Raw genomic sequence first — 27,229 nt, forward strand, 5'->3', positions numbered from 1 at the left:
GTTGTGCCTCTGGCTGCTGAAGTGAGAGTGAATATCGATGATATTTAGGATGTTTTCACACCTTATTGTCTCAGACTATCAGTTCAATTTTTCAGGACCAAAATTGTAACATTTGTTCCGTCTCCAGCTGCTGTGGTACTCATCATTTCAATGAGTAAAATAAGGCTCATTTCTGGACATCAATCATTTTTTTCTGTGTTCTGATTTTTACATTCTTGCTCAGAATTTCTTAAAAATCCTACAATCCATGTTGGTGATATATATATATATTTTTTTTTTATCTCCCCCTGTGTTTGCCAATGATCTGTGAATTTATTAGCTAAAATGTGGAACTGTGAAATTAAACTACATAAGCCACAGTATCTATTCTAAATCAATTCTTCTGCATTGATGTTTCTATTTCTTAGCTGTGGGAGCTGAGAAAAATGAAATTGACTTTTTTTGAAAGGTTGGTTTGATTTCTTTTTTTTTTTTTTTTTTGCTGCACCATTTCAGGCCGGGTAAAAAGAGGGGGGGGGAAATAAAACAGGAGCTAATCAAAGTATTTGTGCCTGAACCAAAAAAAAACTCCTGTTCACTTCAGGCCAGCAGCCTGACTGATGCCTCACAGCAGTGTCGGACACGGCACAGCTGTGGGCAAAGAGAAGTGAAGGGCGCTGCTAGCTCAAGGCAAACCCAGTAGGTAGCTAACATATTATAAACAGCGTTAGCACACACACAAGCTGCAGCTAACTTTTACACCAACTCCACCTCTATTGTTTCTTTACTTTTAACGATGCAATGGCTGCTTTAAAATCTTTAACATGAATTTTAAATCTGGTCAGGTGGGTAGAAGAAGTTCAGAAGTAAAATATGCAAACAAAGCACACGTTTGGATGATTTAACGGGAAGATGCAGCTATAAGGCAGCCATTATGATCTTTATGTTTAGTTTGTTTAATTATTTTGTCTAAGAAAGCCTGTTATGGTCAGATACAATAAAAATGAAATATCGTCAAATCTCCTACTAGCCTCTAACATGTCTCCTACTTTAATACCCCTAAATAAAATCTGTTGCATGTCATTGATTTTAGATTTTACATTTCACATATAGGTTCTACTTTATTCAGTCATGTTTAATCTTTAATCCAATAGTTAGACCACAGAGTCTTATGGATATTAGAAACTTGATGACTCTAAACTTTCTGCTTTTAAATTCTGACAAGAAGTCGTCATATTTAGACAAGAACATCAGAAAAAAACAAAAAAAAACTGCTTAGTCAGTCACTTGATCTGATCCAGCTTGGGTCCTCAACAAACCCCAAACATGGCTGCCAACTGCTAGATGCTCTTAATGGCCTCTCTAATTTTTTAGCTACAAACTATAAGTTTTAACTGCAAAAGTAAATTTGGTGAAATTTTACATTTTTCAACACGTGCATACCTAATTTCAGACCTAAAATTACAAACTACAAAATTAAAAAAGAGTGAGCGAACATGAAGCTTAAAAAGCAAAAGATAAAAGTCTTGGTTCATTCCGGAGAAAAGTTATGCTAAGTTATATTCCTTTTTCTTTTTATGGTAAAACCTACCCGAGTCCCCTCAGGATTCTTTCTACAATCAGTTAACAGGGCTTAATGGAGTCCTACTTGACAGATCAGCTGCTGACTATTTGTTTTGGAGAATATTTTTACGGGGGGAGGTGAAGCGAAAAATGGCGTCAGCTTTTGAGAAGTTATTCAAATGAAGGACAAGCCGTTTCGGAGGAGCATTGTTGTCGTTTGTGTTGGATCTGCTCTCCACTGCTCCTGATGAGGCTGATAATTATGCTAATACGAACAGCAGCGCTGTGGCCTCCGTCGGTTCACCGTGTCACCGTCTCTCACGCGAACCCAGACACTCGGCAAAATGTCAGCGCCCACCTCGCACCGGCGTGTAGAAGAGAGATTGCTTGAGATAAAGGAGAGGTAGCCTCAAGTGTGTAAAGAGGCTCCCTCAAATATGCTTCAACACACACACACCGGGCTGAAATATTAATTAAAGTTCATTGCTTCAGTAATTAGCAGGGCAGTATAATACCAGTTAGTGACTTATTGCCCCCCCAGGTTCAGCTCTGCATCGAACTTTAATTGAATGAGCGACATTAAAAACTTCAGGGGCCATTTGGCAAGGTTGACTAAACAGTCATAAACAATAAAGGATACACTTAAACCACGAAGGAAAGGCTTCCTCCTTGAGCTGAAGGAAATAAAAGTGAACCTAAGGAATGGAGGAAGAATCAAATTTCAGAAGATAATCTTCAGGTTTTCCTCAAGAAGATGTCAACAACGTCATCGGGTCTATTTTCTGTTGGACAAGAGTACAATCAAAGGGTTGGCTGTGCTAAACCTGATTGGTGGAACTTGTCGGGTGTTTGTAGGTTTAAGCCTGGATTATACATCAGATTATTTGTACAATAAACCCAAAAACTGACAGAGGGTGAACTTTCTTTATACCTTGACTCTTTGTGTTTCTATCGTGTGGAAGAGTGGAAGTCCATCTTTATAGCTTTAGCAAACCAGGTTCTGTTCCACTATTCAGGAGCCAGACCTAGATGAATTTATGTAGAATCATTTGTCAATCCAGAGCTGAACTAGGGTTGAGGACCAGAACCGTATTAACTTCAGAAGTCTTCTGGACGTTTTTATCGTCTAAACCTGTACAGAGACGTTCAGTACATCAAGTTGAGTGAGGCTCTCAAAGGTTTGTAATTTGATCATAAAAATGAAGCTCACAGAAAGAGACAAAGCTAAACACAGAAGTGCTGGGTAAATATTATTTCCTACTGGGAAAAATATGTAAGGCTTTGTTTGTCTGGGAACTGTGTGTTTCTTCAGATTTCCACAGTTAGTCAGAGCCACCAAGAAAAACTGTAGTTGTCATGCCAGGCCACTATATGGCACTGTGACCTTAGCATGTCGTCTTCCCCGCATGTGCTTTTTACCCTCATAACACTGACAATGCCCCATGTTGAACGGATCAAGTAGCCCACAGCACCATGCTATCCTCGTTCTGTGCATGTGTGCTTTCATACCTGCAGAGTTCCTGAAAAGGTTCGGAGTAATAAAAAGAAAGTGGTGATGTGAGAGGCGCGCGAACGAGCGACTGGACCGCAACAAAAATATTCTGGTTTCACTGAAAAAGGAGATTTAATCCATGTAAACAGGAAAACTGCAACCGGGCTCTCCAGAACTTTATCCCGTAATTTAGATCCTGAATTATTTTTGAAATTGAACTATTGTTACAAAATAGAGGTCTGTTAAGAAACACGGTAGTTTAATATTAACACCATGGAGCTAGTGAGCGGCCATTACTGTCAAGTTTACAATGTTTTCTTAACATTTTAAGTCTAAATATGTCCAACTCTCCACTTTTTCTAGATCGTTACGTTGTAATATTCAATGCATTTAGCTTGTAATAACATCCACATCCACAATTATTAGTTTCATCATCAGTTTATTATCTAAGTCAGTCCTTAAAATAAAAACATACAGATGCGTTCACACAATGACATCCGCTGCCAACACAATGTTACAGCTGCGCCTTTGTGCTCCTTTAACCTTGAGGTCTGCAGGCGCCCAGCTGTGATAATCTCCCTTCATTACTGTTACAGGACACACACACACACACCAACACGCTCCCACACAAACACACTCTTTTGAGACAAGCATCAAGAAAAAGCACAGACGTTTAAATAACACACTGTTAAAGCACAAATAACACCAGCACAAATGTACACAGGTAATAGGTGGAACATTTAAGATTTTTTTTTTCTCTTCCTCGCGATTGACTTGAATCAGCATTAGTCTCATCAGATAGCTAAGCCGAATGTGTGTGTGCGTGCATGCGCGCGTGTGTGTGTGTGTTATTGGCTGTCCTCTGCCTAACTGGCTAGACGGACACAGCCTCCAGGAATGTCAAACCTCCAACCTGCATTTTGATGTGGGCACCCGCAGTCAGTTGAACAACATCGCCCACCGCGGGTAACCCACTTTGAGCGCTTCAGCCTGAGTGGCAGGACATGGACTTCATGGAAACCAGAAAGAACAGATGTATCTGAGGCCCGTTTCAAACATTTCCTTTTTTCATTTTGATTGTTTTCTGCTCATTTTCCAAACGGTCTTAGATTTTATCAGGTGACACACTGCAGTGTGCGTGGGCCGGGGTGTGTGTGCGCGCGTGTGTGTGTGTGCGCTCTTTAAGTGCCAGTGACAGTGGCTTGGCAAGCGATCTGCACTGCCATTCAGTCACCCCGCTACTCTACCTTTCTCTTTCATTTGTGCTTTTCCTTTCCTTTCATCCCTTCACTCCCTCTGTGACACAACCTGTGGTTTTTGAGAAAGTTTTCAACGATTCGTTCTTTCATCTTTTTACGTGCGCGTGCCTGCGTGTGTGTGCATGTGTGTTTTGCTTGTATCACCTGCTCTGTCTCTGGATCAGTCTGTAGAAATCGTTTTTTAAAACTGTCAGAACCAAAGTCAAATGAACGCTGGAAGTCATGAATAAAAGTCATGAATTAAAGACACAATGGAGTGATAACTAATGAGTTTAAAACCAGACACACCAAACCCTTTAAACACATAAACACAAGCCGAAAGTTCCAAAAAGTTGATGAAATACTACTTAAATTTTTTATTTAAAGTAATTCTTCAGGCAAATTGAGACATTTTATGTTGAGTGAGCTCTGGACTGCTTTCATCAAAACAGTAGGAGTTCGCCCGTTCGGGATTTATTCAGATTTATGTCAAACAATAAGAGCAAAAAGATTGTTTGACATATTTTACAAACATCTGGGCTCCACTGTAGCTATCTAATTACTTTATATAATACCTAGCTAGCAAGGAAAAGTAGCTAGCTAGCTCGTAAGGTTTTGTCCAAGCGTGTTTCATTAAATTTGTTTTGGTAAATGATTCTGGCAAATCACAACTCAAAAGTAATGTCTGATTTTCTTTTGGTTAATTTCCAGAACAAACTGGAACAATACTTGAAATGGCAACAGCTTAAATGAAGTTGGTTACATAAGGAATACCTTATGTCAGGCAAATTGTCAAGGTTAGCAATTTCTACTTTTCTTTCATCAAAGTAGTGCCAGTGGAATTGATTGTGATTTATTCATATTTGACAGCAAGAACAGAAATGTTATGCTTTTACATGTAAAACTGGATAGCTACTTTATATAGCTAGGGAAAGTACCCAGCTAGCTCGTTGTTTTTGGTGAGACCTGTTTCATTAGTTGCCTTTTTTTTACTGTTTCTGTTGGCTAAGTTAATAACTTCAATATACACACTTTGGTTAGATACAGGTGTCTAGCTGTACTGGTTGAGGTCTTACAAAGGGTTGCCCAAGAAAATGCAAGTCAGTTTGTTTCTCAACAAGACCACAGACGACAAAAAACCTGAAACAAAAATTAAACTGTGTATACATCAGTTTAAATGAAAAAGAAACTCCTGTAAACGCAGTTACATAATTAAGAATTATTTTCAATAGTTTACAATATGCCATGTGAGGTATGGTCTATCAAGAGACATTTTACGTTATGTGGTCTCTTTTCAACAGAAGGTTTATGTAATCATCTGGGTTTTCTGTACATTTTTATTTATTTATTTCGTCAGTGACCATTGTGGTTTTCAGTCATTACCAGAGCCATTTGTCTTAATCCACTTGACCCAAACCTTGGATTGTTCTTTGTATGAGCAAGAAATAACTAAATGTGTCATTGCCATAGGCTTTTTGTAATGAAGTACCTACTGATAAAATGACTTCAATCAGAGGTTGCCCTTTGAATGACATATTATTTCTTTAAGACAGCTTTTTTTTGTTGTTGTGTTTCCTGAATTATAGGCCTCCTATTCGTGCAAAAGTGTCAAGGTACAAGGACTTGAAATGTGGCCAATATCTGAAAGAAACCCTCTGAAAGCCTGATTTCTTTTTCCACAAAACTGCTTTAAAATTAAATAAAATAATAAAAAAGAAAAAAAATTGGCTCCTTGGAAGCAAAATAAAAATAGACGAGGGTCTTTTGAAATGTCTGTGCGACACAAATTAACTAATTGAAAGTTGGTTTGAAGCAGTCTTACATCTCCTGTACAGACTCCGTCATTTCGAAAGAAAAATGAGCCTGCTCACAATTCATGGCTGGATAAAAAGAGCCCACATATTGAAAAAAAATAATAATAATTTCAGAAAAGCATAAAAGACAAGGTAATGACCTAGACGGTGACAATTAGAAAATCACGCGGGGGGAAAGCAAGCAGAAAGAGTTGTGAGCTCATAAGGACTCCTTTCTTACTTTGGATAAAAGCAATTAAAAATATATATTTCTTTAATTTCCAAGTTCAAGACAGAAACCTCTACCTTTTCATGTATTGATAAAAAAAAAGTTAGAACTTTATACACCAGCAGGAACCAATACCTCATTTTAAGCTTCCTCCAGAGATTTTATTGATATTTTAAGGACATATTAATCTGCATTAAACAAAACAACAAAAAATAAAATTAAATTAAATTAAGATGAGTGAAAAGAGCTAGTTCAATGTAGGTCTACTTAGACACAAAACGTCAATCTTTTCTCAATGTCCCCCTCTCCCCCATTGCATCCTTGGAAAGCTTTAATTTTCCCTCAAGTGGCTGCCTCCCATCTCCTGGAAAACTCTCCACAAGGTTCCTCCCTTCTGAGAGGATTCATCTCTCTCCTGAGTTCAAGCATCTCGTCTCTTGGTGCCTCAAGGTCGCCATTTGTTCCGGCTCTTGAGGGTCTTGATTCAAACAAATAAGAAAAAGAAAAATTAATCTCAGGCGGAGCACGAAGTGTTAAGGTTGTGTGTGTGTGCGTGTTGTGGATGAATGCGGTCACTGTGTGCGTGTGTGTGTGTGTGTGTGTGTGTGTGTGTGTGTGTTTGTGTTTCCAACTGCAGTTGGTAGAGCAGGAGCTCAGCTGCTCCAGTCCTGCACCCAACGGGAGAAAGCGAGGGATGAAAGAGAAAGATAAAAGATGAAGATAGAAAGCGTGAAAGACCGTTGTTATTTGTCTGGATGTTTGTGCATATTTTATCTCTATGGTAGCTTTCAGGCGGCGGACTCCTCCACCTTTCTGAGGAGATTTAAAATAAAGGACTATCTGGCCTCAATCACAGGGGAGATCAGACGCATTCAGAACCGAAGAGTAACGAGAGCAAGAGATATTTCATCCCTTTACTGCCATCCATTCCCTGTTTTATCAACTGGGGATGGATCACATCTATTATTCACTCCATTTGGCTGCCAGCTTTACACCAAAATAAACCTCCAGCCATGCTGCCCCTCCACCCGTTCACAACGCTCACCTTTTATCAGCTGCATGCTTCAGTAAATACATTTCTTTTGTCCCCATCTATCCAAACGCGTCTTGTAAAAGTGGGGCAGCCTGAAACGTTGATGATGACGGGTTTAAATATAATTAACTCTGGGAGATTACGTAGAATCAGAAATAAAATCCATAGCATTTACCAAAAATGCAACAGAAAAATACCCGGCTAAGGAACATGGTACTGTTGGATTACAACAGAAATGACGTAAAGCAAGAAAGACACAATGAAGATATTTATTAGGAAAATCCAAGCTTACATGTCTCTGCTGTTTAAAATATTTTTCATCTCCTACTTCACCCAGAATTTGATCCTTGGCGAAATATTTTGTCACTTAATCTTCTATTGAACGCGTTTTCTTGTAGACTAGAACCTGGTTACAGCAACCTCACCTAAAGTACTCAGCCCCACTGACTCAGATTCCACTGAGGCAGCATCCATGGTCTCTGCAGACAGACCAACAAGTAATGCGAGCATCATTACGTTTTTCCAAATAGAAGAGAAATGGTTGCTCCAGATTGCCGATGCATTGTGACTTTCAAAGAACTTTTCAATGCTCAAGATTTCTTGGGTTTTATTTGGACCACATTAACATTTCTCATCCCATTGTATTCTGAAGATGTTTGATCAAACCTGACATTGAAGTTGAGGCAAGTGGTAGGCGATGATTCAATGACTCAATGTTCTCCGTTAAGTGTCGCCTCCAGATGGCCTGAAAGTGACACCACACACACTCATGTAAGGTGCACATATACATACAAATTGCTAACTCACCCCTGAGGCTCGTTTTAACCGTGTGTCACACAGGGATCAAAAGCAGAGAGAAGACAGTAAAACCAGGACCATGAAATGCAAAAAAAAAAAAAGGAAGGAGAGACATAAATAATAAGGAAGATAACTGTGGCAGCATTAGAGTACACGCTGAAGAGGCTGGAAGTTCAGACATCCAGACACTAAAAAGACCAAATGTTAAGCTACGTCCTGTTTCATTTCACTTTCACAGCTTTACAAGATGAGTTTGTTTACCATCCAGAGGAACTCCCTCCGACTTCACTGGAACGTCGGATGTTTCTCGTTTCTTTCCAAAAAGCGAAGAACTCTCGAAACCCAGCTGGGGTTTCAATTAACACAAGACAAGATTGAACTCAAAATTCAGGGTTACTTGAGCTAATTACAGGTGAGTGGATGCAGCTCGAGGAGGGAGAAGGTACAGACATTATTATTCTATATCACAGTACATACTGATCTCAATTTGAGCTGGTTATGATGAGGAAAACTGGACTTTTAACTACTTTCATTCACTGCTGCTTAGTTCTATATTATTAGTGGCCAAAGCGGGTGGAAATTACAATACTTGCAAGCCACAAAACATTGACTTTTTTCAATAAAAATGAAGAAATAATGTAACTGTGAATTTATTTTTCTTTGACCGGTCTTGAACATTTAAAATGTAAAGTGGATGCAACAATCTCAACTTCCTGTGATGGCGTGTCGAGTTTGTGCCTCTCTTGAATTTTAAATCTCTCCCCTCTGGCCACACTTTGGACACATCTGATTTATATGGATCACTGCCACACTCACTAATGTTTCGATGAAATAGTTCTTTATGTATTTCCAAACATCTTGGTGAAATGCTGGTCAGAATTGGAGCAAAAACGGCATTTATCTGAATATTGCAGGAAGTTTAGCTTTTTGAATCATAAATTCAGTCATTCATCATCTCAGGTTTTGTTTGAGAGACATATAACTCCTGATTGTGTTTGGGACTGAAACTTTGTTCACTGTTTTAATATTCTAACGAATTAAACTTCAACAGGAGTTTCCTCTGTGTTCCTGTGTGTTTGGTAAGAACAAATTGAAGAAACGGGCCTTTCTTCACTGTGTGGGAGAACCATTTCTCATTCGTAGGAGCGCTCTGACCTTTCTGAGCTGGAAAAGCCATATAAATACTAAATGACAGAGCTAATTGTTTCACCCCAGAGTCCATTCTGTCTCTCCCGTTCCTCTTTCTGCCGACCGGTCCCTTCCATCATTTCTTCTAATTTCTCTCAATTATTGTCTCCTTCTGCTCTCTCTCTCTGGTTGGGATGTGTTTGTGTGCGTGAGCGCACGTGTGTGTGGCTGACCTTCCTGAACTGTATGGCCATTTATGGAGATTAGATAAAGTTGCCTGACTCATTGGCATGCATTAAGCAGAGCACAACACTCATTTAGGCACGCACACACACAAACAGAGCTGCACAAGAAGACCATCTTAAATCAAGGATATAGGAGCAAATTAGAGGTAAAAGCGCACTTGGTTTTTCTTCTTTTGTGAGACATCATCTGTTTTTCAAAAAGCCATATTCCGCGTCCTTTTCCCTCCCTCTAATGGATTTTTGATTTTTCCCGAGCATGCAACACAATTAGCTCGTCTTTCTTTTTATTAATGACACATTTACTCTTTTCTTTTGCCTCGCGCTTGTTTATTCTTAGCCTAAATTGAGGACAGAAGAGGTCTTAACGTGTATTGCGTGTGTGTATGTGTGTGTGTGTGTGTGTTCGCGACCATGTTTTGCATAGGCCATTTCACTATTCTTGTTTTATAAGTGTTTATGTAGAAAAATGGAAAAATCGTAATAAAAAAATAAATACTAGAGAATCAAAGGAAAATGGTTTTAACAAACACATTTTGGATTTCTAACAACTTTGCCAGGCTGTAGCGTAGTTTTTATTTTCATGCTTTAACCATAAAAGCATTTAAAGTTAAAGTCACGTCAATAAATAAAGGTAATATAGGAAATGTTTGGTTCCTCATGCCATCCTTGATAAAAATGCCTCTAAATAGATTCATTATCTGTCTCATTAACACAATCCTACATAGGGTGTTTTAGACTAATTCAAACTTTAGATTTATTCCTTGGTGAAATATTTCCAAATCAAAGCAATATTTGTTTTACAATCAAACAGAGTCATAATGATTAGAACCTCTGACAAGTCCATGAAAAATAAACACACATGAAGTATTTCATGTTTTACGCTGCACTTCTTTTAAACTGAGGAACATTTAATTCTAATTCTGATGGAGTATAAATGTGTCATTTAGGGGCATTTCAAGATGGGAACGACAACAGAACATGCGGTTCAAGTCGATCTGTGTTACCCAGGCAACCTGTCCACGATGCTACCTCACCGAGCTTCTTCTTCGTTTGTTTATAACTTCATTATTTCTTTGAAATACTAAAAACAATTTTTTAGAGCGGAAAAATACCCTTTGAAAAATAAAAGTGTAAGATAAAAAAATGACCAAAGATCAATTTTAAGGAAATTATTGGTTTTTTTGTGTCTAGGTTTTTTTCAGTGGACATTAAAAATATAAATTCCATTTTTTATGTCCAAGTGAGTAAATGAGTAGGTTGCCGTCATTGACCCTTAATTTATGAGAAATAAAAAAAACATCATTGCACAAATATTGAATCAAATGGTTAGTATAGGAGTTAATAATCAGATACAAAAATGTTTTGGAGGAATTTTTTGGTTTCTGACACTATAGGATGATTAAACACTTCATGGGTCAAATTGACCTATGAACATTTTTGCTGTATCCTAGAAACGAACATAACAGGAGGGTTAAATAAGACAGTTCTTTCAAACATATGCGACACTAAACCTGCAGAACATAATATAAAAGTAGACTAAGAGTCAGTTTCAGCTGAATTTGGATTCAGATAGATCAAGTAGAAACTGAAAAGAACCGGATGAAGCTAGAAAGTTCGGTTTGTTTGAGGAGGTGTGAATGCTAATCGAACTCTGATGTGGACCAAAAAAGCGAACTCTGGTCCAGCTACAAACCTCGGTCTCTGTCCGGTTGAAGTGAACTCTGGTGTGGTTCGAATATTTGAAAGCCAAGCGGACCAGAGACCGCTACAAAAGCAGGAAGTGGACTGCGGCGCAGGGCATTAGGGGTAAATACAACCAAAACAAACATGGCTCCTATTGAGAATTTCTAGCATAGCGCTTGCCGAAGCCATGGCTCTTCTGCGACCTCCTGGATGAGTCAGTGAGATTCTCTTGAAGTCATGTTGTTGGAGCAGCTACTTCCTAGGAAGGTTCCCCGTGTTTTTGCATTGGTAGAGTTCTGTATGTGGTTTGGTGAAATTCTCAAAGCCTTACAACTATCCTCTTGTCAAATCTGTATTTACTTTGAAGTCATTAAACACAAACCACTGTACACACTTACCTGCGCATACACATACTTCCTCCAAGGTGAAATCTTTTCATTAAAAAAGACAAACAAGATGAAAAACACACCGAGTTCAATGCATTCTGTATGTCTTTTATTAATAGAATTTAATTAACAACTATTGATAAGCTTTGGTTGTCTTAAGGACATGTTTGTTTGCTATGGATATATGTGGGTGGGTGGTTGTGTATCTTAAAGACCTGCTCATTATACAATCATTATGCAGTGATCTTCTTGATTCGTGAACCATGAAGAGGAAACACACATACACACACACGCACACACACACACATGCCCACATTCATGCAGAGTGTGAGCTACAAACACAGCATGTTGACAGATTAGATGAGAGTTTTTAATCATTTTAATTAAGCCTAATTGTTATTTGTTGAATATGTGGCATTTCTGAAGTTCACAAGGATATCCAAGCAGATGACTGAATACTAATTAAAGAATCAGAAAGTGTGTTTAAAGCAAGAAACTGATAAGAAGCAGAGGAGAGTCGCATATTAAGGCATTCATGAGCAAAGAATGCGCAATGTCTAGCTTTATGGGGACGTTAAAGTAATACACGCCTGAAGGTGCATCTTTTCATTGTGGGTTTTGAAGAGGTTCACGTACGTTTGGTTGCAGGAAATGAAGCTGAGCGTCACAGTGCAGAAAAATAAACCTAGTTCTGATTAGGAAAGCTTCACTCCCTCTTCACAAGCAGCTTTCATACTTTTGAGGGTTTTTTTTTATTTTTATGTTTAGCATGGTTCAAGTCAGCAGCTGATTGACATCCAGATCTGGGTTCTTACTAGGCCCAAGACTACACGATTGGATATGGGCTAAAATATTAGTCCTGGACTTTTTCCATAAGTCTATTACTTATGGAAAAAGCTTGTCCTGACATCAATACATTTATTATATTCTAGTGCTGTACTTTTAAGCAACTTTCCAGGCCTGTATGTTCATATCTGTTGCAGTATTACCCAACACAGACATATGAAAGAGAAGAAACAACTTCAAGCTTTTATTCCAACTGCCATGTTTTCCAGCTTTCTTCAGTCTAAGTTTATCTCATGTAGCTGTAGCATTTACCTGGCTACAGTAATTAGCTGCTCGGCGCTAATACTCACTAATTTTACAGTACCGCATAACAAGACGTTTGCATTTTTATCACCATCATGCATATCCAGCTGGAAGCTGACAGTAAGGAATTCTGCTGCCCAGTAACTTACCTGTAACTGTAGCTCTTAAAGAGACAGCGTCATGTATTTTCGGATTGGGCTGCAACTCAAAAAGCAAACTACTCCAAGGTCGTCCCTGAACTGAAAAGTAGAACACCATACGTATATATTCATGTAGTGTGCTTGATTTTCTACTTGCTCTGAATATGCTTAATACCTTGGAATTACAGGATTTGAGATCTCTTTGACACACTGCCTGGGGTTTTATTAGGTGAAAATGTTGAGTAGAAGCAGCCACTAGCTTGTCTTATAGATCACATTTAATTGGTCACTAAAGAAATGTTTACTTGAATATCTGACTTTTTGAAAGAAAAAGCATCTGCAGACAACAGACAACAATACTAAATGTTGGACAATACATATATATATTTACTGTATATATATACAAAATACACATTTAAAAGCACTTCGTCAGGAAGACATGTTGGTCCATGTTGTATTCATAGATGAATTGATGATTGAATACATTAGGAAGTACTGTAAAGAGTTGTGTGGTGAATCAGCAGGACTGGTTTGGAATTCAGAAGTTGAAATTTGCAAAAGCAAATGATACGAGGCATTTTGGGCTGGACAGACTATTTTAGGAACATTACGTCTCTGCACACACGCTTCCTTGCACCTGAGTACACTCAAGCAGCACCGTCTGTCCCTGCCACACACACACACACACACGCACGCACACAGACTGGAGACACACTCTCACAGCAAACTGCCCTCTCATCACATAATTACTGTTGTTTTCTGACTGTGCGCTGCAAACATACATATTTCTGAAAAACTGAATAGAGTCTAAAAACATCCTGTGTGGTGTTGTGAGTCAAAAGCTCAAAGCACAACTGATCCAGATCTGAAATATGATGATGTTGTTTCATGTAATTTTTCACATGGCTGTCTATGACTGTGTTTTGTTTGTTTGTTGGTTGGATTTTGCTTCTTATGACTTTTTTTTTTATTGTATGATACATCTCTGTCAACAGCCAAAAATCCTAAATTACACAACCACACCTCTTTACCATTCTGATCACCAGCTTGGTCCCATATGACGGTCGGATTGGTATTGTTTTGGAAATTTAGGCTCCATTTTGTGGATTGTAATTTCTACCTATTTAGTTTTCTCCTTTGGGCAGTTGGAATACATTAAAGTTAGTTTAGAACCAAAATTTGTAATTAATTTTTATATTTGAATTGTTTAGATTACGCTGGTAATTGTTAGACCCTCCCATTAATTTGAGTAATTAAGAACACACTGGGTGCTTGGTAAACGTCTGGTGTGTTCACAAGAAATTTTGTAAATTAATTTATTTTTTTTACCACTTTCTAGAGCTTGAAACATAAAATTAAGATTATTTTTGTTTTCAATTAAGTTGTAAGACATTTATAGTAATTATTCTTTCTCTATTTTTTACAAGAAATAAAGCTTTTTTTTTTTTTTTTTTTTTAAAACAACCAAGTCGGAAATCAAACCACCCGTTACCACCCACGGCCTTTGTTGGAATTTTTGGTTTTGGAAGATAGAAGGCCGCGACAGGTATGCCAACCATGATTTTTGATAAAGTTTCCTTTAAATAAGAAAGTCACAGGTGACCAACCTAGGCATGCTAACTAATCCGAATGCTAGCCTATTTGTGCTAACAGCCAGCAGAAGAAGAAGGCAATCCAGTGAGTGACCAGCCTAGCCACACTAGTCAACAGTCTCTAGAAAGCTAACACAAGTGAGTCTGTCGTTAATCAGATCGCGGATTTGCCTCCTGCGACAAGAAAGTTGCCACCTCTGGGTGTGCAGTAGTTGTAATTTTGCCGCTGAAACTGCACCATAAACACCATGAATGTCTGGTTAAAAGATTCTTGCTAGTATGCTAAATGTAAGAATACAGCTGATATCATATCTATAAATGTTTATGACCTCTACCCCTACTTGTTATTTTTTTCCATTTTTAGGAGGGTCAAAGCATTAATTCGGGGTACTAGACCGTTAATTCTGTGTTATTAATAGAAGAGCCAGAACCGATCATGGAGCAAGAAGAACATCAGCGCCACATTCTCTCATAAATGGAGATAATTATCTTTGCATCATAAAAATCACACACACTTGAATCTGTGTCCAATCAAACACAGTTATGGCCATTTTTACTGCTGCTGCTGTTCATGTTGGACAGATGTGTGGTAATGGCACAGAGCGGGTGTTAGAAACAAACATTATAGATAATGTCCACGTGCATATCCGAGTTAATCATCAGAAGAAGTCTTCAAGCTCAGTTTGCAGGTTTCACTTTGAGACCTTACCCAGAGGTCTGCTCACCCGCCTGCACACATTTATCATACTTAGCACCTTGTAAGGAGGCCTGGTGACCCGAAAGAAACCACAGACAGCTTGAAGATGGCGGGAAAGGATGAGGAGGCGGCGGGATGAAGACACACCTGTTATTAGCTTTCCACCAGACGGCGGATGAGATGGAAGCTGAGACAGTTGGACTGGAGAAGGAACTGCTGGACGGGAAAAGGGGGAAGATGGGAGATCCTTGGAGGGAAAGGAGGAGATTGTGGAGCATTAATAATGAACGGCGGGTCCTTGGAGACTGTGTTCACACATTAATAATGAATCACACTCAGCTGGACGGCCAAACTAACATCTCGGCACAACTTAAGGCGAGAAACGGCAGAAAATTGAACGTGATGCTTTAGGCTGAATTTGGTAAAAAACCTTTTGCTTTGTAAAAAATATTCATATCACATTAAAACCTTAAACTTTAATGCATTTTATTGGGACTTTATGCGATAGGCCAACAACATAGTCCGTAATAAATGTGAAGTTTAGGCCACCTCTGTGCTGTGATACCCAGAACTAAAATCCAGTAAAATAAGGACATGTATCTTTACTTGTATGACATATTTTAGCTGCAAAACAATTCAAAGAGTATTACATGATGAAAACTTAAAACAGTACAATAAATGACCTGGACTAGAGACTAAAACTAATGATGTTTCAGCTATTATTAATCAAAATACATTTTTGAAAAATGGGGATTTTTTTATATATATAAAGGAACTGTTTCAGCAGCTTTTCAGTTTTTTGGGGGGTTTTTTCCAGATTAGTGAAGCATAAAATCTGAATACTGCTTCTCCGTGTTTGGTTCTGGTTCTGAGGATGCAGAGCAGACCAGACCCAGAAGACCTGAGAGGCACATTATCATTTGGTGATAATGTAAGGTAGATCTGCGTAATTATGCTAACTTATCTGTTATGAGTTAGTGGAACATGTGGATATGAAATGATAAAGAAAACCTTGGATGTGATTTTTTTTTTTTTTCTTTTATCACCAGACTACAGATATGTTTCACTTTGAAGCCACTTCACAAAATCCTGATAAATTATTCAAAACTTTTGGGGTGGGACAAAATGTGGAAAGGTTCAAGGGATTGGAAATACTTTTGAAAACTATAATATAGTAAAATGTGTATTTAAAATAAAAAAATAAAAACCCAGCAACTAAACATCAGGTAAATGTTGTTCAACTTAAATAATAATGATTATGAATGACTTCCAGAGTGGGATTTAAAACAGGCTGTTTTCGTAGGTTACCCTGCGGCGAAGCAGATACGGCGAAATGATTCCTAAAAGAGGCCAGGGGTGGAGTTAGAAACGTTCCCAAAAACATGTTTCTGCTCACAGTAATTGAAACAAATGAACTTGGAGAGTCTGGGTGGACTGCCAGCTCCTGGTTTTGCCCAGAGAAGGACGCAGAGACACAAGCACACATTAACTTCTCAATTACCTCATTTTCCCTCTTCGTCTCTAACATCTTCCCATCGCTATTTCACACACACTCACTCCCTCATTCGGCGCGTACACACACTCGTGCGCAAGCAAATGAGCCGCTTGCTTAAAGCAAATGGGCGGCCCTGATGTTGATTTGCTGCCATTTGCCAACAAAGACCTCAGCTTGTTGCCCCTTCATCCCTCTTTATCAGCCTCTTCTTCTTCCCCTCGCTCTAGCTAGAATGGGTGTGCAGCGCTGAGAGACACACACCAATCGACAAAACGTGTGTATTGGGCATCGAGAACACACACACACACACACACTGTTCTGGGTGTATAATTACAGTGAGTGAAGCAGCACGGAGGAATAATTACATAGCCTGGTTCCTGTTGTTGTTTCCAACAAATAAACCAGTAAACAAACAAGATGGAGGGTGAGAGAGAGGTCAAGGGATCTCGTGTCTGTGCGCATTCCGTTTTACAAACGTTTGTTTGTTGCATCACCTGCAGCATCGCTGGCAGCATCGCCCCTCGCTGGTGTAAGGGGTGCTCAAAGGTTTGTCATGTGAAAATTTCAGAGTTTTCTGGAGTCGACCTTCAACTCCAATGATTAAATATTTCATGTACGACAGGTATTTCCACGGTGGGCAGGTTTTCATTGTGGAACCTGGAAAAACCGGACCAGGAAGGAAGGAATAAAAAGATAGAAGAGAATACAGGACACATGGAAGAAGAAAAATAAGTATCGCACAAAGAAAGGAATTGGGGAAGAAGGAATTAACAAATAAAGGAAGGATAGAAGTAAACGAGAACAAACGACATCGAAAAGAATGGAGAAGGAAGAGAAGTAGGATAACAGAAAGGATGGAAGAAATGAAAGAGACACAAAATAAAGGTTTGACACCATGATTACAGATCAATCAAGATTGATTTATTGATCAATTGGTTGATTGATTAGACATAAGAGAATAAAAGAAGCAAGAACACAGAAAAAGAAGGGACATAAAACACAGGGAGAAAGGAGACAAGGCAGGAGGAAATAAAGGTCACCTCAAAACATCAAATCTTGATGCTAGCTTTGCAAAACTGATGCTAGCTATCAAACTCCTATGTTAGCCATCAAATGCTAATGCTAGCTATCAAACCCTGCATGGCTGAATCCCCAAGAGTGGAGATAAGGAAGATCTTGAATGTGACCTTCTGTGTGCTAACATGGCTTCCACTGTGAGTATTAAAGGATTCTAAGGCATATTCAATGTTTGCTCAATTAAAATAGGCAGTTGCTAGTGTTTTTTACAGATTCCAGCAATTTGTTGGCATTTATCATAGGAAGTTAGAAGCATCAACAGACAAGTAGAAGTGAACTTTTTTATAGTTGTGGCTTCACTGGAAATTTATTGAGTTTCATTCAACAACATTCCGGGTTTCCATCTCATTTTGCGGATTTAGACATGCTTTTTTAATTATGATGCCATTTCCTCCTCTCTGCCAGCAGTTCCACTTCCTTTGCTGTCTCCAAACTTCTTTAATGCGCTCACAAACACAGAATTTCCTAAAGCAGCCGGTGCCCAGGCAGTCACCTGCACTGAAGGGAAATGGAGTGTGAGGTTTTTACTGGTGCTGTGATTACGGGGTACGGCTCAGGAGGAAATGTGTGTTTAGTTTGTTTATGTGCCATCAGACAGCAGGTGGCGGAGTCAGCACAGCACCTCTCGACCCGCACCGGTTCGAGGGGTGTATCAAGGTGCAAGCGAGGGGCGGCACCTGTAAAATTTCCATCCAGACGTCTCTAACAAGCAGACACTGACAGATACGTGTGTATTTAGGTTCGACTCCATCAATCCTGTTTTTCTGGTCAAATCGGATTCATCTGTGTGTGCGTGTGTGTGTGTAGGCTGGGGGGGGGCTTATCCAACTGTGTTAGATGGAGAAAAAAAGCAAGGGGGAGGGAGGTTCTCATCCACGTAGACGAAAAAAAGGCCGAGATGAAAAATGGAGGATAAGTGAGTGCGATGTGAGGAGGCTTTGTTCTAGTGGAGGGCCGGGTTCAGCGGCAGATGAAGAACTATCCCTTACTGCAAAATCACAGCTTGGCGCAGGTCTCTGCCTTTCATTTGTTTGCTTTTTATCCTTGGTTCTAACTCCCAGTCTGATTATCGATGGTATTCTCTCTCTCTCCTGCTCTTCATCTTCTTTGGGTTTAATTCAAACTCACCTTCACTGTTTTTCAAATGATTTCTTTTTTATTGGATGTATTTGGGCCTACTTTCCTCCCCAGCATTGCAATGAGATTGCTCTTTAAGCGTCTCAATCAGGCTGAGGTCTTGCCTTTGACTAGGTCATTGCAACACCTTGGTTCTTTTCTCACATAGCCATTGTGTTCTGGATTGTCTGCTGTGCTTGGGGCCATCATCCTATTTAGAACCCAGATCAGGTTGAGTTATGGTCATCTCAATGACTGCAGTCTATATCACGTCTTTAAGCTTCTTTGTTTCTACTTTTTTTTTTGTCTTGGTTCTTGTCTTCGTACCTAACAGTTGGTATGAAGCATTGTGATGCTAAACTGTTTTTCTCCAAACTTTGCTCTGTACTTACAGACTAGCATCTCTGCCTTGGTCTCATCTGTTCACTGGACAATGTTCTCTGAGATTAAACTTTGCTTCCATGTCCTTTGTAAAAAGAATAGTAGATGTAGTTTGGTCCAAACACACTTCCAATTGTCCGGTCATAAAACTTACTTGTCCTCTAGAAATTCTCACATAAGAAAGACAGTAGATGTTAGCTTTAGTGCTAAGCTAGTTAGCTATTAAAATATGTAGTTTATATGACTTTTTAGAGGGCCACTGTGCAGCCCTCAAGCCAAACATAAAATTTTAAAAAACGCTGCTTCCTTCCTCACAAATTATTAAACTAATAAATGGTCCAATTAACCGTTGGCTTACTAGTTCACCATTAAATAAAACAAGTTTACTCCGTATTAAAGTGATGCAACTGGTGCTTTGTTGAAGTGATGGGTTAAACTGGGGCACAGAGCAAGCTGTGGTCAGGGTGAAACAAATTCCCAGTTCTTTTATTCATGAATGTATTAATCTTGTGTGACTTATTTACGGAAAAAAAGTTAATAAAGCAGGTGTTTGTTAACTGTCCAGAGCTTATTCTAACAAACCAAAGGCTATAGCCGTAATGCCTCATGTAAACATGGCAACATCATTACTCCACAGTTTGATCCCTAAAGCGATGGCTACGTTAAACCTTGCTGAACTCCTGAACATGATTGTGTACAAAGCGGTACGGGTCAATGAGCGTTTATTCAAAAATCAGCTTTCACTATGTTTGTTTTTGCTTTTTTTTTTCTGTCTTTTTGCTCTTTATTTGTGTTTGTTTTTTGGTTGGGTTTTTTTCGGCCTCTCGTCGTCCCTCATGCTTTTGTTGGCTCTGATTTGGGGCATTGACAAAAATATTTTGAGCAAACATACTGATTTTGTTTGGTTTCCATGGGGACCCAGGAAGCCCGACAATGTCAAAGAGGCTTCGGCCAACATCATGCCGCCGCTCTCCTTCTTTCTGTTCATCCCGCTGAATCTCAGCTCATCTTTTAAACACTTTTCTCATTTCTTTACATTCCACTTTGCCAGCTCGTTTGTTTTTCCTCATTCATCCATTTGAGCAGCTCCATTTCTCCCGCTCCCCCTCTGCTGTCCTCTTCACTCTCACTTGCTCTTATTCTGCCGTCACCCTTTGTCGTCGTCTGTGTGTGAAGAGCAGCGATAAATAAAGACAAACAGGGCGGATTTTGTTTGTTGTGCTCTTTCGAGAGGAGGACGCCGGCTCTCTGATAGCATTGTTAGCCTCTCCACCTCTCCTCACTCCACTGCACAGGCTTTCTTCTCCCCCACCATCCTTCCAACCGCCCTGACCCGGAGCCAGTAAGGCTGCTTCGAGGCCAAGTTTGGGCCAGGACAGGGCCTCCGCCGGGGGGCTGCAGGGGGCATCGTTGCTGGAGGCTGAGGACAGGATCCAAGCCAAGCTCTGGACCCCAGACCCTGATCTGGCTGGCCAGTCTGCCCACAACAGGGCCTTGATGGCTGGACGCGGCGTTGGGGAGAGCGGGGAGGCGGAGGGCTGGAGGTCTCAACAGTGGCAATGGCAGCAGCTAGATTAAGACCTTTTCTCCTAGAGTCACCACAATGGACAAAGTCTACATACACACATATACACACCGCCTCTATTCAGCTGCATCCATCAGAGACAGAAAAGCATGAATAAGCACGTGAATGGGTCAAAGCTTTATAAGACTGATTAAAAAAAACAGAACACATACTGAAGGAAAGAATAGCAAACAAAAAAGTGGAGATGAATTATTTTTGTAGCGAAAAAAAAAAAAAAAAACGATGATCTACGACAAAACGAGGATTTACGACAATCCGCTTTTGCCCTTAAGTCGGTTGGGAAAGGCTGGGAAAGAGCCGAGTTTGAACAATAAGTCAACAAAGAAGTTAATGCAAAAGACAGAAAACAGTAAATGTAGCATAATGTAGACTCAAGTGATATTCATTTAATATAATGTTGGTTCTATGTTTCCAGATAGAAGAGGTTGAAGTGTTCTAGGTAGAATTTCTTTAGTGGACTGTTTCTTCCAGAAGAATTATTTCAGTTGTGATATCACAAATGATATCGTCATCACACTATTTACCAATATCAATATCAAATATTGTGCAGCCCTATAACAGACTGAATTTTTTTAAACCTTGGCAAATTGCTTTATGTATTAAACCAACATTATACAGTACCTCTCCACACACTTATTTCAGAGCTTTTTGTTCCATTTCACAAGGATGCACTCCATTGTTTTGGTCTATCACATAAAATCCCAATAAAACACATTCATGTTTGTGGTTGTAAGATGAAAACATGTGAAAAGTTTTCATGGCAATTTAGAAACGCGCTCACCTTTCTACAGAGCACGGTTAGCATCGGTTATCCTAGCTAACCGATGTAGCACTTCTCTCCACAGCACTTTGTAACATCACAATGAATGTTTAAAGCTGTAAAATATTTATTATACTCCGGTTCTTGTTGGTGCATGTTACAGTGATCAAGTAGAATGCTGCAAACCAGGACCCATACATAAAGAAGTGAAACCTTTTTTGCTAATAAGCGCCACTGTAAATCTTTAAATTATTATTATTTTTTTTAATCTATATGTTTTTTGTAGCCTTTCAGTTAAATTAAGTCACTTTTGACCAATCCTGGTGAGGAACTTGTAGTTTAGCTGCAAAAAAACCCAGCATTAAACCAAATCATTTTAGGCTGTCAAACCTTGTTTAGGTAACTTACAGTAGAGCTGCTGATTTTTTTTCCCTGATAATTTACTGGAGTTTTCTATATTTTTCAGCACATTGTGAGACTTTTGGGACAAAAGAAGACAAAGAAAAACAGGAGTAGATGATGTGTCTGAAAGTTCACCAGTATAAATAAACCCATATTCATTTCTCTTTGTGTCTGCTAATGTCCATGTTTCTGGTCACAGTGGAGCTCAGATACCTGGTAATGCCTGCAATAAGACCTTTTTACCACCTCTTACCTCTTCACCTATACCCCGCTCTACTTTTATAGTCAACGTGTGTGTGCGTGCATGAGTGTGTGTTTGCGTCAGAGCTCTCAGAGAGGACCCTGGGACCCTCCTCAACAGAGAGAGCTTTTAGCTCTTCCTCGCTAATGTCCTGAATAATGGCATCTTGATGGAGACGGAGCGCAGGGAAAAGAGGTAGAAGGGGGGACAGAGACAGAGAGAAAGACAGAATGAGAAACCTGCGACCGGGTGTCTTTACCTGCCGAGCGGGACCACCATTATTCCCTCTCTCAGCCCTTCTGGTTTCATTATTCTCTGTTTGTGTTTTTCAGGATGATCATCCAGACATTTTGTAAGGAGTCCCTCCCTCCATCCATCCTTTTAGCAGCTGCAACTTTTCATAACAATGTAGCATTATGTGGAAGAAAAGCTTTCATCTTTTAGCACCAAAAAGTTTCATCTAGGCGTAAAAAAAAGGGGAAAAAAAAGTCATACTGACTCTGGAGAAAAAAACACAAAAAAAACAGAAAGTAGATGTGATACAACATGTGCGTGTCCCTCTTGAGTGTGCGGACGAAACAGAAAAAGTGGAACTGGAATGAAACTGCTCAAGACTTACAAGACAGACGCCGCTTCCCGTTTTTTTTTTTTTCCCACAACGACGACACACGAGCAGCTGCCGCGACCGGAGGCTGTTCTTTCCGTGTTCCTGCGCGGGGAAGAGCCGCTTTTCATGTCCAGGTCCGCCTCGTTCGCTCTCATTTGGTTCGAATCTGGCGTTAGCAGCAGCTAATGGCAGCGGCCGCTCCACCGTTAACGTTCGTTGGCGTCACGTGCGGCATCAAATATTGACCTCCATTCGGTGTGAGGGGAAAAAAAAAAGGAAAAAACATTTCAAAGCGCCACTCAAGATCTTTTTTCAACAGTTTTGTTCCTTTTTTTTCTCTCTTTCTGAGAAACGAGGGAAAATGTGACCCCCCACCTGTGTTTGTGGCTTTTGACTTTTTTTTGTTAAAACCTGAAAATAGGTGAACTAGAATGTTGGAACAACAAAAATAAAATCATAATATATACATTCAATTCTCACAGAAGGACCTATTTCAACGGTTTATGACTAATTATAACACAATATGGAGTTTCAAAAGAATAAAATAAATCATTCAAAAGGATTTTTAATGCAGAAATGGAACGTTATGATTAACACAATCATGCTAACACCTAACAACTGTGGGTAATCCACAAAACATCCTTTGTAAAGCTCTGTCTAGGCATTTTAATGGAAAGTTTAGTGGAAGGAGGAAGTTTGAAAAACTAACTGCAGTACTGGGATGAATGAACTTTCCCACACATTAGAATGTAATTTATATTCTTAAAATCTTTTTTCTTTTTTAGCAATTCACTTCAAAAAGTGAAATTCATGTTTTCTTTAGATTTATTACACTGAGAGTGAAATATTTTCAGTGTTTTCTTTTCGTCTTATGGTTACTGCTTTGACCAAATGAAAAGCTCTGCTTCAGTCGTCCTCAAGAAGAAGAGAGAACAACTGCATTTTTCAAACAGGTGAAAAAGAATATCTATGTACAGTAAAGGATATGACCTAAATTATTTTCTGGATCGTTCCAGAAACTGCTGCATCAACACAGCAAACAACCTACTTAGCTTATCTGTACTGTCAAGAGGAAGATGAGGCACCAAACAGATATTCTGCTTCTCAATCCTCTTAAGAAAGTGCAACTTTTTCTTCCAGAGTTTTTCCTTCCACCACACTTTCCACTAATTTGCTTGGAAACAACGTTTTAAACACCCAGCATCCTTAGCGATGACCTGTTCTGCCTCCTTCTCTGTAACATAAAATTTCTGTTTAAAAAAAAAAATAAAAAATTCTAATTCACCGTAAGCAAAAACACCAGAATTAACAGCTTAGAAAAAAACACAGTTTGGACTGAATTATGATAATAATAATATACTGAGGTGCTCCTGTGTGAGGGTTTGCCAGCTGAGACTGGAAGGTCGGTGTGTGTGTGTGGACAGTTTGGACAGTTTAGAAATGGTTTAATCTGCGTTTTACAAACTGAAGCACACACACATTCTCTCTCTCTCTCTCTCTCCTCTCTCTCCCTTTCTTTTTGTGTGTGCGTTTGTGTGTGGGTGTGTGTGTGTGTGTGTGTGTGTGTGTGTGTGCGTGCGTGTGCGTGCGTGTGTGTGTGTGTGTTTGCTAATGACTGCCTCACACAGCGTTTTCCAGAACTGCTCATTGAAGCATTAGGTAATTAAATATATTTCAGCAGCAGATATCTTAAAGATTAAAGTTTGATAGATGGGTGGGATTTATTTCTACTTCGGTGTTCTCTAAATAAAACCCTGAAATCGAACTGCAGCTCTGATTTCTTTCCTTTCTTTGAATCATTAAAAAAAGACATATTTTGCTTTCATTTTCACAAAACTGACTGTTTCCCCTCCTCTTTCCTAAAATAATTTCTTCCTTTTCGGCCTTACATGAAACCATTTCCTCCCTAAAAGAATGAATATCTATGATCTGCTCCCTCGGTGCAGTCTAAATATCCGCGCATGTTTGAAGCTACAGCATCCATGCCGCATCACTTATTATATATGAGTCAGAACGTTATGATTGCAGAATATTGAAGATAAAACAATCGGGGCCTTGACTGGAACATGAGTTCCATTTTTATGTTTGTTTTAAAGGCTCCAAACGGCGCCGTAAAAGGCTGAATGGCGCAGCGACTCACGACTTTTAAGGAGCCGCTCCCGCGTCTAATGCTGCACAAAATAATTAAATAAACATTTACACTGATAACAAATTAAATAAATAAGTCAATCAAAAAAATATTTAAAGATTTTCATTTAAATCTTTAGGTCTTTTTGTGGTTTAAAAAGTTTGAAGCGAATGGGAATGTGAGCGCATAATTTATTTTAGTTGGGGGGGGGGAAACAAACTTTGTAGAAATTCTTTAGTTTTGGTCCATTTTTGAATGAAGTCGGTTGAGAGTAAAAAAAAAAAAAAGAAAGAAGAAGTACAATGAAACCACAGAGTTGGGCTCGCACTGTCTTTCTCAGCTCTTTATGTTTACGTTTTTGCTGGAACGTCCGCGCGCCGTTTCACGTCCAAAAGCCTCCTCGACTGATCCGCGAGCTCTGACGGTGACGGCACGCGGACGACCGAAAGCGCTTATTCCAGAGGGTTTATTTGTATTTTAGGTCTGGATGGAATTTTGAAAATAACTTTTTTTTTTTTGTAAAAAAAATTTCGAAATTACTGGCGATGATTAAAAAAAATCTTATTCATAAATTGACTTTTTTCCCCAAAAAAGTTATTCCCTTATATTAAAAAAAAAAAGCTTTTTCTCATTTATCTCCGTTCATTTGAACTCCCAGGGTTCATAAAATAACACATCAGAAATAATAATAATGAAATAGTTCAATAAATTGAAACAAATGTAGAAAGTGAGAGTTGATATTTTAAAAATGCAGAATGAAAAAGCTGAAAAGAGTAGATTTATTTTTATTACTGTTATTATTTCTGGTGTTATAAAATAAGTTTTCATTAAAGCTGATTTATGACTATAATTTAACGTCAGTTTAAATACCTAATAAGTGAACGAAATGAGGACGTCCCAGTTTACCCCTCATCCTCTCTCCACTCTGACAGCGCGCCTTCTTATAAATAAAATCCAGCGTCTCCCCCCCGCCGGTTCCTCGTCCTTATTGGTCAGACGGAGCCGTTACCTCACTCCGGGGCCGGTGACGCAGCGTCTTCGCGTATCCTTCTCTTTTTTTTCCCCCTTCCTCCCCTTCCGTCTTGTTCCTTTACGCGGAGAGTCTTCCAGTCCGCTCAGATAAAGAGACGCGGAGCCGGCGCAGGGGTGCGCTCGATAACTAAACACTTCCCATCCCGGGAGGAGAGCGGCGCGCGGGAACACACGCTCTCTCCATCTCCGCGCGTCTCCTTTACTCTCTCTCTCTCTCTTTTTCTCTCTCGGTCTCTCCCTCTCCGTCTCGCGCGCACACGCGCGCTCCGCGTGCACACGCGTACGTCTCCACTTGGCCGAAGTAAATTACGGCATTGATCTGAAGGGCGAGTGTGGATCTGTCTCTTCTGTTCGCTCCTTTGCTCGACGGAGGGATTCGGGGAGGCGCAGAGGAGAGAAGTAAGTAGAAAAGCATTCGACCGGTTTACTTCATCCACCGCAGCTCAACTTTACGCCTCAGATGTTTTAGTTTGCTCCGTTTTCATGTTGTCTCCAAACGTGAGCACAAAGAACAGATCAAAGTTCACAGGCTGGCTCCGATCCGCTGTTTTCTTATATACATATTTTAGCTTTTCCATCTGTTTAGTCTTTTAGTTTGGACCACCAACAGAGCGGAAGGTGTATCAAGTTTCCCTCTCAGCTGGCTTCTAGATTAAGACAAAATGCAAAGAGGTGTGTTTCTGGATGAAAATGTGCGTAGTGTGTCATTATGGTGAACTAATTGCTGTTTGGACCACGAGAAACGTCCCCGGGTCTCCAGGTCTCCCGTGCGTAAAACTGCCGGTTCGGAGCGCACATTGACCTGTACTTTAGATTTTAGACTCTCATTTAATTTCAGTAAAAAATGTCTGGAGTTGTAAAAAGTAGAGTTGCATATTTCATTTTATTCTATCGTCAGGTTTAAATGTAAAACAAAGTGTTGATAAAACCTCCAGATTCAACTTAATTCTACTCCTGCATTCCCTCTTTACATGTTAAAATAGTCATTTCTCGCATCCTTCCAGTTTCACTTCTCATTTGCAGAGATGTTTTTCCTGCTAGCTACATTCAGAGTAAAACTCAAGTTTTGGTTTTGACACCAAAACCTCACATGCGCACCCCTCTCACATCTCCTTTTCAGTCAGTCTCACCTTTACAGCTTCAAACTTTCATCTGTGTGGAGGAGAAAATGTGTAAAATGTTTCAAGTTTGCTGTTTTTTTTTTGTGATCTACACTTTCCAGTCGAGTGCAAAATGTCACTTTTAGCTAAGTCTCGGCTCAAATAATGCATGAATGTTTTATTCAAAAATAATATTTTATAGAAAATCTTTGAAGCAACT

General features: G+C 39.5%; 1 protein-coding gene and 1 long non-coding RNA gene across 2 annotated transcripts in view; one reads left to right on the forward strand and one right to left on the reverse strand.

The window, feature by feature from the left end:
- Positions 1 to 11,960: 11,960 nt before the first annotated feature.
- LOC122827296 lies at positions 11,961 to 26,115 on the reverse strand. Its single transcript, XR_006370016.1, has 3 exons — positions 25,887 to 26,115; positions 22,762 to 22,995; positions 11,961 to 15,332 (listed from the first exon to the last, which is right to left on the reverse strand). It is a non-coding gene; the product is annotated as an uncharacterized LOC122827296 (long non-coding RNA).
- The window catches only part of prox1a (prospero homeobox 1a), a 32,036-nt gene continuing 30,773 nt past the window's right edge, over positions 25,967 to 27,229 (forward strand). Inside the window, exon 1 of the mRNA XM_044110071.1 lies at positions 25,967 to 26,308. The gene's annotated coding sequence lies outside the window, so the exon portion shown is untranslated. The remainder of the gene's footprint in view (positions 26,309 to 27,229) is intronic.

This window comes from Gambusia affinis, linkage group LG24 (genome assembly GCF_019740435.1).
Source record: "Gambusia affinis linkage group LG24, SWU_Gaff_1.0, whole genome shotgun sequence".
Classification (NCBI taxonomy): Eukaryota; Metazoa; Chordata; class Actinopteri; order Cyprinodontiformes; family Poeciliidae; genus Gambusia; species Gambusia affinis.